The following is a 5143-nucleotide window of genomic DNA, read 5'->3' on the forward strand; positions in this document are numbered from 1 at the left end:
CTCTGATTCCTCACAGCTCGCCCCCACCCCCCACCACCAGAGAGCGCTCCTCTCCCTCCTGCCGTGTTCACCCTCATTCCTTCAGCTGGTCTGCTCTAAAGCTGTCCTGTCTGTCAGGAGCTATGAAGTAACTGGACATCGAAGGAGGAGAAGCAGGAACATTGCCTGCCCTCGTCGCTGTTAGACGCCAATGAAGGATTTGGGCAGTGATGGGGTTTAACCCTGAGATTAGTGCTATGACGGAACACAGATGGGGTACGGCAGGAAATAATACAGAGATCTGATCTGGCTGAGATCAGGGAAGCTGACAGCTGAAGGCCTTGTAGGACTGGCCAAGAGCAAGTGAAAAAGCGAGAGAACAGCAAAGGCCCTGCAGCAATGGTCGCCTGAGAAACATCTGCCGCGACACACGCGTGTGCACTTGTTGCGGGTGGGTTGTCCCGACAGCAGGCATGTGACACCGTCAGTGTTAGGACGTGCCTCTACGGCAGACTCCGTGGGAGGCGGGAGGACTTCAGGGTTTGCCCGTGATCCCAGTCCCACCGGTAGCCATCGCCGGGTGTGGGGCTGGCCCAGGCGAGGGGCAAGCCCAGGGTTGGGGCCTGGCAGGAGAGCACTAGCACGATCCAGCCGGACGCAGGCACCGGGGCCACGGCCCGAGAGAAGACACGCTCCTGCGGACACGGAGCGGGGCAGGCGCCAGAGAGGCTGAGCCAGAACAAGCCCAGACGCAGGAGGAGCGAGGGCCTGGGGAGGAGGCGGACAAGGCACTTTTCGGTCGCTCCCGTGATGAGAGAACTTCTCCTTTTTATCAAAATTTCAGGACACGAGCCTCAGCTGCCCAGCGGAGCCTGCGGTGACGCTGCAGCACACGGATTACTTTGGCGCCACCGGACTCTGCAGTAGGGTCCCCACGGCCCCTTGGGCGCCCTCTCCCTCCAGGGGACCCTCTTGTGCCTCACACAGCAGCGGAGCTGGCCTTGTCAGCACACGGGAAGCAAAAGCCGTCACACGCCTGCACGCGGTCACACGCCTTATGTAACACAGGACTTCCTCAGCCCCTCCGGGGGTCAGGTTCAGAGCCCCGGGGAAGGCGTCCAGTCCTGGGCTCACTGAGGCTTCCCGCACCAGACCGTCGGGGCTCACCACCACGGCACAGCCTGCACCCGCCGGCCAGGCGCCGGGCGCCGGCCCGTCAGCCGCAAGGACGTGGCTGCCTGCCCAGCCAGGGCTGGGGTTGGCCTCCTGTGGGGGAGCAAAAGCCCCCCGGCACCTGCGCACTGCCTTTGGGCTTGGTAAGAAGTGGGGGGGCACATGGTCTGCAGAGACAGCAGCCGGATGTGAAAGCACTGCCGCCCGCAGTCCTCCCGCTGGCACTGACCCTGGCACACTGTCTCCATCCTGCATGCGCAAGCTTGTCTGTATCCACAGGTATAACTAACGTGGACTATTACTTAGTAGGTATACTTTAGGGTTTGCGTACTTACTCCCACTCGCTCTCCTAGAACGCTTTGCCCTAAGACTCCCCGCGAGGGGGGACATCGGAAAGACCTCAGCGCTGCTCTTGCTCCTGTGCCGGGCCGTGCCGACAGGGAGCCCTGGGGAAGCCAGCTGCCAGCACGGACGCTGGCCCTGCTGCCTCCCACCAGCCTCGGGCGTGCACGTCAGGGGCCTTCTTATTAGCTGCGTCTGTAGCAGTGACTGCGAAGTCACTGTACTTTGTAAGCAAAAGGAAACTCCAGATGTAATACTTGAAACTCATTCCCAGTCACTAGCTCCAAAAAAAAAAAAAAGTAAAGCCAAAGTATGGTATCAAGGTAAGTTAATCTTACCAAGACGAACACGGAGGAGAGTGTACTTTGCAAATCAGCGCCTCAGCCCCGCTAGGAATTACTTGCTGCACTCATTCTTGCTGGCTTTTCTTTCCAATGATGACCAGCAAGACTCAAGTCTCCCTGCCCTGGAAATGAAGTCTGAGCCTTTCCCCAGACACTGGGCAAGAGGGAGGACCGCAGCGGTTAGCCCTACTTTGTAACAAACGCCCAGAGCCGCCTTATCACAGCCGTCCCCAGTTACTTCTGTTCCCTCCCTGGCGCAGAACACTCAGTAACCTTCGCTTGGAAATGGCGGGGCCAGGACACAGCCGCGTTGAAAATGTCAGTCTCATCAGAGCGCAGTGACATGTCGTTTAGGCCCCCAAATGCCACTCCCCTGTCACATCATGTCCTCTCCCTACTCCAAGTGACACTCACGCTCTCCAAAAATCAAGTTATTCGGAGACAAAGACGGGGCCACAGAACAGCACAGCCCCCGAACACAGACAAGAGAAAGGGTATCTGCACATGGCTGCCCTTTCAAATTCTCAAGACATCTTCGCATCTCTCGTTTCTTCTTCGCCACTTCCCCTAGATAACGTTAGTGCCACGAGGGGGTAAGTAGAGGCTGAAGAAGTCCTTCTACGTGTCTTCATGTCACACATATTTATATGACGCCTGCTAGGGGCCAGTACAGATGACAGCTAGCAGGTTACTCAGTGGCAGACAGGACCAGAACTCAGGTCGCATCTTCTGCGGTTTATACCGCCTGTGGCAGGTGATATATTCCAAAACGTAAAAGTCAACCATCAGGCCCTCCCTGGTGGCGCAGCGGGTCACAGCACAGCACGGAGAAGCTAAAGCCGCTTCCGCATGAGTTCGATCCCCGCCTGCCCGGAGGTGACCCACAGGGCGCGGCAGACCTCTCCCGACCCGCCCGCTGCTCCCCCCAGCAGGGTACCTCCTCAGTCGGCCTGTTCTGCTCCCCACTTTCCCCACTCTGTCTCTGGGGAAGCCTCTCACCACTCCTGCACCTCTGGCCTGTACCCCAGCTCTGTATGTGTAAGAAAATAAATCTTTAAAAAAAAAAAGTTACTACTAGTGTCTATTAATGCTCTGCCCTGCTTGGATCTTGAATCTTTAAAGAATTTAGTTACTCTGCTAGCCACCAATCAAGTGTCAGGAAAATACACTGGTAAGCGTTGTTTTGCACTATTAATTAACAGCATTGATTTCCGTCTCATGAAGTCACATATTTACTTCTTGTTAAATCACTATAAATTTCCAAGAAACATAATAATGGAATATATGATTATTACTTTCTGATCATTACTTTCAAAGTAAGTATTTGATAAGCTGTCCTTCCAAATTCGAGATACTTTGGGGAATGACAAATTTTAGAAAGTAAGTGAAAAGGTTATTTTATTTATGCGCACAGAGCTGGGGTACAGGCCAGAGGCTCAGGGGCAGTGAGAGGAGACACCAGAGACAGAGCGGGGAGCACAACAGGCGGATCGATGAAGTACACCGCCGAGGGGCGCAGCGGGCGGCCAGGAGAGGGCTGCCGCGCCATGCGGGCCAGCTCCTGCCCAGGGATCACACTCCTCAGTGCTGCGCTCTACCCTGCTGTGCCACCAGGGAGGGCCCTGCCCAACGTGTGAACAGAACAGAGTTTTGTTCCTTGCCAGCACTGGCAAGTTCTTGCTGAACTCCTCAGAGCTCTGCCAGCTGATTATCCGCGGGGTGCGGCAGCACAGCAGGACCTAACTGCGGACCCCCACTTACTACAAAGTCCCTGAACAGGGGTTTGCTAGAGCTTTCTACACATCGAAACGCCCCATTTCTTACAAAGAGGCCTCTGTGCCGCTCCCTGGTAACAGGGCAGCAAGGCTGACCTCTGAGGAGGTGGCGGCCCAGCAGCACCACGAGGTGGAGCCAACGCAGAGTGAAGCTGAGCTGCCCAGCCGAGCCTGTCCTGATCAGAGCTGACTCCCCAGTCATCCGGTCGCTGCACCGTTCCTGCGATGTACGCGCAAAGGCACAAGTCCCTGTACTTCTCCCCACTGGCACTTTCCGCGGGGTTTGTGGCCACCAGCGCCTTGGCTGTGCCCCGCAGATCAGCGGGGCTGGACCCCCAGGTCAGCGGGGCTGGACCCCCAGGTGTCTGCTGGAGAATCACGCTGTCAAGGAACCGTACACGATTTCCTTCTCCCGCTTACCAGGCGCTATGGAAAAACACGCAGATCCTCGGACGTGCTACCTGCAAACGACTAGTATGTATACTAAGTAGTTCCGAATGCCAATTTCTTCTTTTTTTACCCAGAAACAATGGTTATCCTTACCCACCGGGGAGACGGGCTAAGTTTTTAAAGTTGTATTATTTTATATGACTCCTAACATGTATGCAAAAAAAAAATGAATATTCAGCCACCTGCTTGTCACGTTAAGTGATGGATATTTATCAGTGGTAACTCGGACGGCCCTAATTCATTCGTCTAACTGCTGCACAGTTTTTCACCCCAGGAAAACGACACCTCTTGTTTATGCAGCCACCCAGTCGCGGGGCTCTGGCCTGGTCCCCGTTCCCATAAACAACAGCTGAAAGCACATCTTGGTCTCCTGAGAGACCTCATCCACGGCAGGCCTGACCACACCAGGGATGGCCACAGGGTGAGCCCATCTGCAAGTGGCCTAGCGCCCCAAGCTCCCTTCTTTCCCAAAGGGCTGCAGCTGCTCCACTTTTAACACGGGGTGCACTGCTTTCCAAAGGGCCAGCGCAATGCACACCACCCACGGGCAGTCGCCATTAGCCCTCACCACTAACACCTAGGGTTACTGGACCCCACACTTCGATCTTAATGGATGCGAGATGATTCTTCATTATCGGCTCAAGGTGTCTGCAAGATGACTAGTGACAGTCCTGTCTTTCTCATACATTCAGGCATCAGCTTCAGGGGCTCGCCCGCTCACCTCCACTGCACACTGCCAACTCCGGGCCGAAGCGGTAGACTTCAAAGTCTTTTTTCTTCCTTAATGTCATGATTTATTACTCATGATTTTTAGGAATGCCTTGATTTTTTTTTTTTTAATGTTATGAATGTCTTATCCTCTTCTTGCAATTATCTTTCAGGCATGTTTGTGATGATTTTTGCTATTTAGAAAATTTCCATCGTAAACCATGTGGCTTTTTTTTTTCTTTTTTGCTCTTAGTAAAAAATACCTCTCCACTCAAATGTAATGAATATGTCTTTTAAAAAATAACTACTTAAGGCCCTCCCTGGTGGCGCAGCGGGTTAAAGCACAGCACTGAGAATCTAAAGCCGCTTCCG

This window comes from Condylura cristata, unplaced genomic scaffold (assembly GCF_000260355.1).
Source record: "Condylura cristata isolate star-nosed mole 26May11 unplaced genomic scaffold, ConCri1.0 scaffold00021, whole genome shotgun sequence".
NCBI classification, from domain to species: Eukaryota; Metazoa; Chordata; class Mammalia; order Eulipotyphla; family Talpidae; genus Condylura; species Condylura cristata.